The sequence below is a fragment of the Panthera pardus genome, unplaced genomic scaffold (assembly GCF_024362965.1).
Source record: "Panthera pardus isolate Hobbes unplaced genomic scaffold, ASM2436296v1 HiC_scaffold_25, whole genome shotgun sequence".
In the NCBI taxonomy this organism is placed as follows: Eukaryota; Metazoa; Chordata; class Mammalia; order Carnivora; family Felidae; genus Panthera; species Panthera pardus.
This window is the reverse complement of record NW_026526821.1, coordinates 86385713-86399127: the sequence shown is the minus strand read 5'-3', so window position 1 is coordinate 86399127 and position 13415 is coordinate 86385713. Positions and strand designations below refer to the sequence as shown.

General features: G+C 40.5%; 1 long non-coding RNA gene across 6 annotated transcripts in view; it reads left to right on the top strand.

Moving 5' to 3' along the window:
- The window catches only part of LOC109262393 (uncharacterized), a 109594-nt gene that overhangs the window by 36936 nt on the left and 59243 nt on the right, over nt 1–13415 (top strand). For 2 of the 6 annotated variants that reach the window (XR_008417884.1, XR_008417882.1), the window contains exon 8: nt 5000–5110. The exons of the other annotated variants lie outside the window; for them this stretch is intronic. This is a non-coding gene — a long non-coding RNA (uncharacterized LOC109262393). The remainder of the gene's footprint in view (nt 1–4999; nt 5111–13415) is intronic. 6 annotated transcript variants of the gene reach the window in all.

Below are 13415 nucleotides of genomic sequence, written 5' to 3'. Positions count from 1 at the left end.
TTCATGCAAGTTCTCCTACTGCCTCTGCCTCAAAAACAGCTTTTAATATGTATTTATAAAGCTTCAGGGGCGCCTGGGTGGCTCAGTCGGTTAAGCGGCCGACTTCGGCTCAGGTCATGATCTCACGGTCCGTGAGTTCGAGCCCCGCGTCGGGCTCTGTGCTGACCGCTCAGAGCCTGGAGCCTGTGTCGGATTCTGTATCTCCCTCTCTCTCTCTGCCCCTCCCCTGTTCATGCTCTGTCTCTCTCTGTCTCAAAAATAAATAAACGTTAAAAGAAAAAAAAAAAAAGGCTTCAAAAGGGAAATAGAGAATATAACATTTTCCGAACTTATTTAACCAGAGAACCATTTTTTTGAAGGAATATTAAAATCTCACAGGATATGGTGTTTGGTGGAACACAGTTTTGGAAAGTATGAGGCTTTATACTAAAGGAATGGACATCAAATGGGAGGAATTCCAGGTGAAGGTAATGTGAACAGTCAGTGAAAAAACATTATTTGGAAGTAGTAAATCTCTCCTGGTGCTTTTCATTCAACAAATGCCCACTGAGCACCTACTATTTACCAGTCTTTCTGATGGAATCACATCATGTATTTGACTACTTAACTGTGTGTCTGCATAAAGACAGCTCTGATCTGGAGTGGAGCTCTAAGGTGGGGAAGAGTAAGGATTCTACATTCTTTCTCCTTGTTCGGAGAACAAGTTCGGATGTTCGGATCTTCTTCCTTTTTCCTTCAGATACAGGAAGTAGTGAATGGGGTGATACCATCATCAGCTTCTAAATCCAAGGAAGGAGGCTTCTCTAAGGCTTTTTTCCGCAGGTTTGAAGTCTTCAAGGATTTTTCTAGCACTCCTGAACACCCCTTCGCTCCCACTCTGGCAATATTCATCTTAGCGTCAGTCTCAAGTCTCACTGCTAGTTTAGGACTTCGACTTCACATATAAGATCAGTGCCAAGTGGGATAGAATGATTATGACATTGTAAATTTTCTGCTTTTCCTGTGAAATCCCTCTATAGCTCATAGGCATGCCAGACTGTTTTTTTTCCCCCAATCCTTATCTCCCCACTGGAGATAAACCCATGCACTGTGGGCAGGGCAGTCTTTCAGGTGGAGAGCATTTAAATCTGGCAGGTAGGTGACCAAGTGCCAGGAGCTCCAGCCTGCAGAGCTGGTAACCAAAGAGGAAGCTAGCCACTTCCTCTGTATGCTATTGTCAATCAGGACAACCAGGAAAAGACCGCTTGAAACAGAAATCTCCAACTAAGACTCCTGATTAAAAAAATTTCTTTGAGACCCTGATGTATGTGTCTTTACTGTCATGAGTGAGATCTCTGACCAAACTTAACTCGGTTGGATGAGCTAATCATGAAACAAACTGTACACAAAGGCTTAGCTTTGATCCTGCCCTTAGGTATGATGTTCTTTGAACATCCAACATAGCATCTTCCACCCACAAGCCCCACTCTGGAGGCCTTGGTCCATGGCTCTTGTCCATTCTGCCACTTCCTCTGAAATACTCTGGTTTTAACTGTGAAGATCAGGGAGTGGGCTCACAGCAAGGTTGAAAGAAGGCTTGAAATGGGCCTTTAGAGGTGTTCTGTAGAGCCAGTTATTTGGTCCATCCGTAGGTATTTATAAGTATTGGCACATGACTATTTACAGACATGATAACCATAACTTCCTATAACTGCAAAGGCTTATTTTCTCCTACAGGCTTCCTACATGAAGACATTTCCTAAGAATCTATCCTTAGCCCCCTCCCCTCTCCCTTTATATACTATCCCTGGGTGATGTCACCTGTGCTTATGGTTTTAGCTACCACTGATATGTTAAAAACTCTTAAATCTCTCTTCTGAGTTCCTGACTCGTGATGACCAAACACAGTTGCCATCATAACCTGGTTCTTAGGTATTTTATTATCATTTTGTTTTTTTGTTTTTGTTTTTTGAGAGAGAGAGCATGTGCAGGGGAAGGGGAGAAGGAGAGAGAGAATCTTAAGCAGGCTCCACACCCAGCATGAGCCTGACAAGGGCTCAATCTCACGACCTTTAGATCATGACCTGAGCTGAAATCAAGAGTTGGATGCATAACCAACTGAGCCACTCAGACTTCCCTTAGGTACTTTAAACTTAGCATGTCCCAAGCCAAATTATATTTTCATTATGCCATCCTCTTTCCCCATTCCCCTATTTCTTCCTATACCTATTCCTCCTTTGTTCTTGACTTAGAGCATCACCATCCATGGTCATTAGTAAGCTTACTTCTATATCACTATCTTCCACTATTTGTCCACCAGGAATTAAGGAAGCTCTGAGTATAATGGAAGATGTTTAGAATGTCCATCCTTCCCTCTGTCTTTCCCTCTCATTCTCTCCCTCCCTTTCTCTCCTTCTCTTCCTCTTTCTTTTTCTTTCTTTCTTTCTTTCTTCCTTCCTTCCTTCCTTCCTTCCTTCCTTCCTTCCTTCCTTCCTTCCTTCCTTCCTTCCTTTCTTGTTGGAGTTCTTGTCTACAAGGCATCTATAGCTGAATTCAACAGAGAAGTTAACAAATAGAAAAAAAAACCCACAAAGGTTACACTGAGGTTCAGATTCTAAGTAAATGGACATTTTGGAAAGGAATCATCTGAGAGCTAAAACCTTAGGAGAAACTTTCATGGAAGAGGGGAGAGTTGACCAAGGACACCCTAAGTGGTGTAGGGACCAAAACACCCCTATGGGAACATGTGGAGTGAGGAAGGGATGGGGTATAATCCTTAGTTTACTACTTGTGCAAGCAGAGTAATTGGCTCCTCCCCCACTGATTTCTTCTGCAAATCAGCACTGAACCTCACTCACTTGGTTCTTTTTAAAAGCTTCTAAGGATTGAGTATCCTTATGTAACCCATTAGTTAGCAGGAGCTATCTTTTCCTTTAAAAATTTGGCTGAAAGTGCCATTCTACATCTGGAGTCTAGATGTAGGGTCTGATTCCTTTACCCAGATTCTTCAAATTCCTGGGAGCTCATGTATTGATGGTCATTTTAATTTTGAGCTCTTTCTTCCACCAAATTAGTTCAGATTATAGATGGTCTTACCGTCTCAAGCATGCTGTACCTGTTTCCATCCATATTGACCCAGATGTAGAACTCAAATATCTCCCAGCTAAAGCCTTTATGTGTGTAGCAGACTTTATATTGCAGCAAAGCAAGCAACTTGAATTCTAATATTGGCTGTCCCTGTCCCTTAAAGTCCTTTTTTGTCTACCTCTCCATTAGGGATTCACTACTATTCATATCACCCATGTATATGGTTTTGATCGCTTAAAATCTTCTCTTTTTCTGTTGCCACTAAACATTCCAGATATTTCTTACTCTATTATGCAAAATAAATGAATTCTACTGTTTCTCCCAAACTCACATCTGTATGTCCAAAGCCCACTGAATGGCTCAGCTGAGTAAAAAGTTCATCTACTTCTTTAGCCACACAAAGTATCTGATGTGTTATTTTACATTATATCTCTCCTTTGAAAGCATTTCTTGTTTTAAATAGCATTTACTACTACTACTTTTTCTCCTCCTCCTCCTCCTCTTCCTCCTCCTCCTCCTCCCCTTCCTTCCTTCCTTCCTTCCTTCCTTCCTTCCTTCCTTCCTTCCTTCCTTCCTTCTTCTTCTTCTAGCTCTGTGCCCAATTTGGGGCTTGAACTCAGGACCCTGGGATTAGGAGTCACATGCTCTACTGACTGAGCCACCTAGGCACCCCAGCATTTACTTCTTATCTCAGAAATGGTTTTGTTTTGAAGGAACTGTGTAGGGCAGGTGAGAGGATGTTCCAGGCAAGGGCAACAATGTGTGTATAGGCAGCAGCCTACGTAAAACCTGTTGTGGGCGATGAAAAAAGTATTCCAACTGGAGACAAGAATTTTTCTTGGTGAGCAGAGCTCAAAGTAGATTAGGAAGTCCAGATCTAGGTTTTAGTGGGAAAGGATAGTGTTTAGGATAAATGTCTAACCATTTGGGCGGGGAAAAAAAACCCCTGTCACTTTCTAGCAAAATAAATTCTAGATAGATTAAAGGTGTTTTTTTTTTTTTTAAATGTTTATTTTTGAGAGAGAGAAAGAGTGTGAGTGGGGGGAGGGGCAGAGAGAGGGGGAAACAGAATCTGAAGCAGACTCCAGGCTCTGAGCTGTCAGCACAGACCCTGACATGGGACTCGAACTGTGAATCCCCGAGATCATGACCTGAGCTGAAAACGGACGCTTAACCGACTGAGCCACCCAGGCACCCCAGTTAAAGGTTCTTAACAAAAACTAAAGTAACAAGTATAGCAGAAAAGAGTTATTTTATTTTATTTTTAATTTATTTTTAATGTTTCTATTTATTTTTGAGACAGAGACAGGGCGTGAGCTGGGGAGGGGCAGAGAGAGAGGGAGACACAGAATCTGAAGCAGGCTCCAGGCTCCAAGCTGTCAGCACAGAGCCCGACGCGGGGCTCGAACTCAACAGACTGTGAGATCATGCCCTGAGCTGAAGTCAGACACTCAACCAACTGAGCCACCCAGGCACCCCTTGAAAAGAGTTATTTTAGTGTGGCACCCAAGGCAGAAATGATAAAGGAAAAAGTGTGGGGTATTAGCTTAAAAAAAAATTAAAACAAACACCATAAGCAAAATAAAAAGTAGTTGACAAACTGGTTAAAAAGAGTTTTCAACATATCTGTGTGCACAAAGCTCTTATAAATCAATAGGAAAAAAGTAAAAACAAAAAGGAAATGGACCAAAGTCATAGGTGAATAAATGACTTGTAAAACCTTATAGAAAAAGGCTGTTTCACTTACAATATAGAAAATACAAATAGAAATGAGACCTCACTTTCCAGCTGTTAGGTTGAGACATATTAAAAAGAAAAAAAAATACTTATTACTGACTACAGTTTGGAACTCATGTAGTCTCTCTGAAGTTCAGTTTGGCAGTATGTATCGAATTTGAAGTACACACTCTTAAACTAGCAATTTGACTTCTAGGTATTTATCCCCATGGCAAGTGTACAGAGATATGTTTATGAGGATATTTGTCACTACAGAATTTATAAAGCAGTCAAAATGGCCATCAGAAGATTGGCCAAATAAACTGTGGTAAGTCCATACAATGATAAATTAAGTAAATACATACATATGCATATATATAATATATATATTTTTATGTTATATATAATATGTATTTATAATATATATAAACTATATATTATATAATATATATTTACAATAAATATGTTATATATTAATATATAATGTATATATATAATATATATAAGTTGTGTATATATATATATATTTTATTTATTTATTTTTTTTCTGAGAGAGAACATGAGCAGGAGAGACGGGCAGAAGGAGAGAAACAGAATACAGAATCCCAAGCAGGCTCCACGCTCAGTACAACCCAGGGATCATCGCCTGAACCAAAATCACGAGTTGGATGCTCAACCAACTGAGCTACTGAGGCTCCCCAATATATAATTATTGACATAGAAAGGTGCCTACAGTGTATACAGGAAAAAATATGTAGCAAACGAACCTGTTTTGATTGAAATAAATACAGCTGTAGCTATGTGTATATATTTAAAAAATCATACAACACATTGTTAACAGAAATTTTCTGATTCAGAAAAAAAAAAGGCACTTAAAAAATAGGGGTGCCTGGCTTTTTCAGTTGGTAGAGCATGTGACTCTTGATCTCAGGGTTGTAAATTCAAACCCCACATTGAGTGTAGAGATTACTTAAAAAATAAAATCTTAGGGGTGCCTGGGTGGCTCAGTTGGTTGAGTGTCCAACTTCAGCTCAGGTCATGATCTCACACTCTGTGAGTTCGAGCCCCACGTCGGGCTCTGTGCTGACAGCTCAGAGCCTGGAGCCTGCTTCAGATTCTGTGTCTCCCCCTCTCTCTGCCCCTCTTCTGCTTGCACTCTTTCTCTCAAAAATAAACATTTTTAAGAAATTTAAAATAATAAAATAAAATCTTAGAAAAAGGAAACAGATTCTGACTTGAGGTGGTGGGTTGGTTGAAACCAGACAGTTAGTTATATTATATCAAAGTGTGTGTCTACCCTTTGAAGTTGGAAAATTACTCGACATGACAAAAAGGGGGTAGCTGGAAAGGAGAACCACTCTTCTAGAAGGGGGAGACAAATTTGTTTCTTGGAATTGAATTTCAAGGGCCAATAGAAGTATTCTGTAGGCCAAGAATTCCCATTTAGAGAAAAAGGTACTTCTAAAGCAGAGGTAATAAGTATGAGTGGGACTCTAGATTTGACCTTTTGAGATGTTTGGGTGAGGGTGGTATTGTGTTGGTTCTCCCTTTCTTGTTGGTAGTCTTAACAGACTCTGGAGAGGAGTGTGTGGTACTGGTGTCAACTGGAACCTGAGAGTAGAGCTTGGGAGGAGGTAGGAGTGAGCAGTAATCACCATAGTAAAACAGCAGCCACAACATTGTTTAGAGATCACTCTGCAATTTACAAAGGCCATTGTATAGTGACTTGGCTAACACAGTCTTGTATGCTATGCATTATTTTTTTTCTTCCTTTATGTGGACACTGAATCTCAGAGAGTAGAATTAGGACTCAAACCTCAGGTATTGAGGCCTCAGATTCCGTTTCTCATTCTCCACTTTCCATTTTAGAGATGAATTTTCCAAGGAGAAAAAGACTGGAGCAAAAGTGGCAGCCTAGAGCTAGGGATAGCCACAGTGAAGAGTTGGGAGGAAGAAGACAGCCAGGGAAGATACCATGCTACTCATGGTCATTGTCCTATCCTCTTGGCCCTTGTAGGTCCTGACATTCCTCTAAACCAGAGAATGTCGGGTGTTCTATTGAACTTAAGGGGAAAAAAGAAGTCCTGATCTTTTCAAATAGCTGGAGGTGTTTTGGATGTAAGGTTGGCCAATTTGGTTACAGCCAAGTTGGTGTGGTGACTTAGTAGTTTATTGAATTCTGGCTTCATTCTTTTGAAAGAAATATAGTAGAAGCATATTGACTTAGACCTATGAGGGAAGGTCTTGTCTGCTTTAATTATGTGGAAAAAAAATTTTTTTGTGAAGTCATTAAGTTTGTTTACTTTTGGAGTCACATGTTAATTCACTTATGTATATATGTACTAACTAGTAGAGATCCTAAGACGACGTGCTTTAATGAGTAGAAAATCAGAATTCTCTTAAGTTACTTCAGTTTTCCAACTGATAATCATATTTATGCAATTACATATTTTTGCTAACCCCTTCCTGATAGCACAAACACAAAAAGAAGTTATCTCCTGTCAGAAATTCTGAACCAACAGGGTCTACTTTAGAGAGGTTCTTGGGTAATTGCTAGACTGGTATCTGCTAAGAATCCTGTAAGGTGTCTTTGCAGCCCTGTGCTTGGAGCATAGTGGGCAGTCAGACAGCTCTGGCTGAATGAGTGAGTGAGCAAGTCAAGGACTGAAGGAATCTTTATCCCTGAGGCATGTTGAACTGTGTAAAACAATCTTCCGACAGCTTGATACTATAGGTTGGCTTGGGTGGTTTTGGGACTAATCTTATCACATGGATTTTGTATTGGGGAGGGAGGAAACAGAGGTACCATGGGAAGTTTCTGCTCTTGAGCTGTTGACTCCACAGGGGAGGGATGTTTCTAAAATCAGTAGGCTGATCTCTTTCTAAAAAACATGAGGCTGCTGAGAAAGTCTCTGGAGCAAGTGATGAGGCCCATAGAGGTAGGAGATTTCCTATTGGCAACCTGGATCTTACCCAAAGAGGGCAGCTACTTTATAAGTCCTCTGTAGGAGGCTCTCTACTACCCTTCTTTACTGCTTACATTCTAAATCTGGAGTCTCTCTGGCTCATCGCTGACTTTTGCTTACCCAGCCTGGCCCTGCCCTCTGGCTGTATGCCATTGGCGATTTTTAGCCTGCTGGAAATTACACCCTCTGCAAGGGTAAAGCAAACTGGGAGGTTCTGGCTCTGGCTCCATAGGGACTGGAGCCTGTCACCTGGCCCTGGCCTGTGCTTCCTGGCTACCTTTTTTACCCTTAGCACAGTCTTTTAAGCCCATAATTCTGCCTTGGTAAGGATTAAGGACTGGCTTCTACAGAGGGACTGTGTGGGCAGGAATGTCAGTGCTTTGGAAGAAGCTCCTAATACCCATCTCAGTGTCCTGCTTTAGGAGAATTATTGGTCTCATGTAGATAATCGAACAGTTATGTTGGGGGTGGTTGTGGATGTGAAGATTCTTCCGTATCACAAAAGAATTTACAACTGGGTTTCTTTAAGCATTGAACTTGCTTTTCAAAGTAAAATTTGATTTTCACACTGTAAGTAATGTGCAGTTATTTACATAAAAAACTTTGTAGATTTTCTAGGCAAACTTCCTTATTTCAGATAGGAGCAAACTTTGGGAGGTCCAGCAGGGCAAAGCTGTGTCTTTGTTGAGCTGACATTCAGATTATGTGAAAGTAATTGAAGCAGAAGGGAGTAGACATTGTGTGAAAGGAAGTCTCAGTCCCTCCAGGAGGAGCATTTCTTGGGTATTTTTTAGGTAAGGGAGAGGAAAAATGCATTCCTTCCCCCTGAATGCCCCACTCACAGTCTTTGGATTGGGTAATTCCTACCTCACTGACTTTTACCTTTGTCTTCTCAGACTGGACCCAAAGTGATAATGACCTCAGTATTTGAGACTTTGCAAGGCACATTTAAGTAAGTGAAAAATTGCAGGATGTGAGTGATTGAATGCAACTTTATTAAATCCAATGTGTTAAAAAAAAAAAAAAAGCCTTATATTAAGTTAGCAAAATGTCAATAGAGATTCTTCAGGGGGGCTGATTTAATTAGGCAATATTAGATTGATTTGATTAGATTGATTTGAATTTATTTGATTAGAATTATCTGAATAGGTACTTGTAAAATATATTAATTTATCAAATATATATTAACGGCAGAGAGTTCTATAATAACTGAAGATGAAGTGGTAGGGTATTACAGGTACAGACAATGCTGTGGGAACTCAGAGGAGAGATTGTTTCTAGTTTTTAGATTTAGAGAATCAGGGTGCTTTTGTGAAAACAGGTTATTTTATTTTATTTTATTTTTTTTTTCCCATTCTATTCTATTCTATTCTATTCTATTCTATTCTATCCTATCCTATCCTATCTTATCCTATCCTATCCTATCCTATCCTATCCTGTTTTTAAGTAGACTCCATGCCCAACGTGGGGCTTGAACTCAATACACTGAGATCAAGAGTTGCATGCTCTATTGACTGAGTCAGCTAGGCGTCCCAGGTTTCTTTGTTTTAAAGAACATTTTAAATAATCTAGCTTATACTCTAGTTGGAGGTAGTATTGATACAAAGGTAAGTCTATTCTCATTTATATTATTAAAATTTATTTTTATTCATATTATTAAAACTTTGAATTAATAGCAACATAATGTATTTTCTTTACTTCTTTGCTAATCTCTAAAGCAGTTTCCCAAAGAGCAGACCTTTGGCAAATAAGAGCAGTCCATTTTCTTTTACTAGACAGTACCTCTGCAGCTAGCAAATGGAGGCAAGGGTATGGACCCAGTCAGGGAGGCCAGTCTTACATGAAGCTTGTTTATGAAATGAGAAAAGTGAAGGGGGAATGCAAGGTCTATGGAGGGTTATTTATTTTTTGAGATCCATGCATGTCCCTGTGCTGTGGGGGAAAGAGCCAGTTGAGAGGGAGAAGTTGAAGGTAGAAAAGAGAAAAAAAAAAATTGAGCAAGGCCCCTGTGGGAAAGGGTCTACTATATCCTGAACACTGGTGGGGAGATTAAACTTGAACTAAAGAAAGGACAAAGGCTACCACTGAATTTAACTCCATCACCACCATCACCACCATTTATAACTTCTTACCTTTTGCTAGCACTCCGTTGAGCATTTTCTAGTCTCATTTAATAGGGACAAAGGATGTGATGGGGCAGAGGGATTTGTTGAGATTTGGGAGAGACAGAAAGTTGGAGTTTCCTTCTGTTTGGCTTTGTTTTCTCTGGACAGAAGAAATTAAAGTCATCTGATAGGAGCAGGTGGTATAGTGGGGACAATGACTTAGTTTTTAAAAGCTGTTGAGCCAATGACAGTGATCTGAAGACATGTAGGTGGATAGCTGAGTAGCACTGAAGGTCTAGGTAATGTTGCAGACAATGACTTCTTAGAGGAAGCAGCCTTCATGACTTAATCGTGGTTTTAGCAGTATTCAGCAGGATTAAAGCAGAGGACATTTGTATTCAACTGGGAGCTGTGTTTTGTGGGGCAAGTGGAAGACTTGGAATAATGGGGTCTAGGATATTGGTAATAAAGTGGTTGTTGTCCAGTTGGTTAGAGAACGGACTGAATTTAGGGAAGGACTGATAGGCAACTAAATGATGGGGTTGGGTGTCAAGGGGCTGGAAATCTCAATGAAGTTGAAGAATGAAGCTGTAGAAGTAAAGACAAGGAGAGGTAGAAATGTAGAAAGATATAGGAGATCATTACCAGGCAAAAGGTCTGACTTGGAGTGTAAAGGCAGACTGTGATCAAGGAGCCAAAGGTCTTGATGACCAAGAGGTCAGGAGCTGACAGCAGTGAGGAAGAGTGTGGTTGTTTGGTACAGACTTTGGCAAAGAAAGGATTTTTTTGGTAAGGTTGTAGGTGTAATGGCTTTGAAGCCACATTGAGACAGACCATCTGTTTCTCCTCTTGGTACTACTGGGTACTGAAAAATGATTTTATGGCAGAACCTTCACTGCCTGGAACCAAGTTCCTCAAGGAATGCCAGGTCCCAGATAGGGGAAGGAGGCCAGAACCATCTATTAGGCCTGCACTGTGTGCCTCAATACTGTGGAATTGTGGGAGGAGAGAGATTCTGGCCAAGTGGGACAATCTCCACAAAGTACTGGGCCTTTAGGCAGAGTTTGCAGGCTAAGAATGCTTGCAGGGAAAATCCTATTTGGCCACGAGGGGTTTTTGAACTGTTCAGGATCAGATTGAGTCAGTGCTATCTATGAGAGGCTGAAAGGAAACTAAGGGTTTCTTGCTTAAAACTCTAGGAGTCAGTAGACTCTTGAGCCTTTTTGTTCCTGTGGGGTCTGGAATTTATTTTTCCCTGCACAGTGACAGCAAACAATGCCCTAAAGCCCACACAGTTTGAAAAGAGTCTGGAAACACTCAGATTATTGTTTATGAAGATGTTTTGGGGTTTTTGATGTTTCAGGATTCTTTTGACATTGTTAGTATATGATTCCAAACATTTAAGAAAGGGCCTCCAAATAGCTGGAAACAAACCAAATCTTAGCAATTCTTTTTGCTCCTTCTTGACTTGATTCATTTACACCACCACCCTGGCCAGAAGTGAACAGCTCAGAAAATGATTGCCCAATCAGCCATTTCAGCACAGGAACCCAAACAAGATTGTGTGGCCCCCAGCAGAAGAGGCTGTGTGGCTCAGATCTCAGGGTGCACTGTTCCCATGGCAGTACTTTCTAAATTGTTTTTAACTGGTATTGCCACACAAAAATGAGAAACTTCTGTCTGGCAAAAAAAGTCATTATAAACAAAGTTAGAAGACAACCAACAGAGTGGGAGAAAGTTTTTGCAATATATGTAATGATGGATTAATGTCTACAATCTATAAAAGGTTTCTATAAATAAGTAAGGAAAAAAAAAACCCAATAGAAAATGGGTGAAGAATACAATAGGTGAGACACAGCAGGGCAAACTGTAATTTCATCTAAAAAAGCTTATCTATTTCATCTATTCCAGATGAAACTGGAATTTCATTTAAGAAATGAGCACAGAATCCTCTGGATAGGAATGTTCACTGTGTTGGTAAATATCCATTAATATGGTGCTATGTAATATTGTGTGGCTGTGAAAACTTTGAAGTAACTTTATCAGCAAAAGGAGCAGGTGCAGAGCAATATGAATACAGTGTTGCCATTTATTTTTAAAAAACATTCCTATTTGATTTGGAATGTATTTATGCTGTTTTAAATTTTATTAAAAGATTCCTTGGAATTAAAAAATATTTAAGGATGTATTTTTAAAAAATTTTTTAAATGTTTATTTATTTATTTTGAGAGAGAGCTCATGAGTGCATGGAGGAGTGGTAGGGGCAGAGACAGAGGGAGAGAAAGAATCCCAAGCAGGCTCCTCGCTGTCAGTGCAGAGCAGATCCCAATGTAGGGCTCCATCTCACGAACCATGAGATCATGACCTGAGCCAAAATCACGAGTTGGGAACTTAACTGACCGAGCCACCCAGGCACTCCAAGGCTGTATTTTGCTAATTACAACATTAACGAATGAAATGTTCACTTTTGTCTTCCTCTTATGTAAAAGATTGATCTAGTATTATAAATCTTAGCCTCTGAGAAGAATTTAGAGACTCCTCGCTACCTTTCCCTTCCCAGAAACTAAAATGAGGCTACTGGGCCATGGTGTCTGCAGTTGTACCTCTTGGTGTGAGGAACAAAGGAATTCAAAGCTCAGAATTCTTTTTTTCCCAGGATTGGCTGCATTTTAGTATTCATGGCCTTGTAGAATCTCTTTTCCTGTTGCCTCTGATGCAGTGGAAAGGGCTGGGGCCTCCTCTGCTTGAGAGGCTTTGCTTGCTCATTACCTTGGAAGAAAACAGAAAATTACCTTTTTTGGCCCAGGTAGGCAAGACTTAGAGCCAGCCTGAATTTTGGGAGGAAACCTGCTCTTTGCATTTGTCCTTGCCTCTCCTTTGGGGAAGCCTCTCAGCCAGTTTTAGTCTTCGTCTCAGGCTCCTGCCAACCTAGGTGAAAGGAGACCTTGAAGTGCACACCATAGTTTTGCCTATTTCCCTGGAATTTGAGGCTCTAGAACTCTAGCTTGGAAGCATCAGGAATGCCATCAGAGGGTGGCACAAGGCCAAAAACAAAAACAAAAACCCCTCTTTGTCTTTCAAAGACAGGCAACATTTTGGGACAGAAACACTGCCTTCCATAATAACATTACCAGTGTCAGTAGACCCCAGTATGGGTGTATGAGAATTGTTTCTGACATGTAACATAGGTTTTTCTGTGAGCTGGAGAGTTTACATAGAGTGGTTTAATAGAAACCTATTTAAAACCAAAACTGACTCCAGCCAGTTCTGTTCTGAAGGTGGGCCAATTCATATTCATAGGGGAAAAAAGTCGTTCCATTCTCTTCACCAGTACAGAATGGTGGTGGTGAGAGAGTGAAGTTCGAATTTTCTTTTTGTTCCTCAGTGCTGGTCAGGAGTGGAACCTGGAGTGGATGGTTCCCAGTGGGGCTGACTCCAGGTATGGGTCATTGGATGTCAGAGGAAGGGGGATAGAGAGCTAAGTCTCTGAATAATATAAGGGGAATTTAGTTTCCTGAGGGAAGGGAAGACCCCCCCCCCCCAAATATAGGCAATGTTTGGA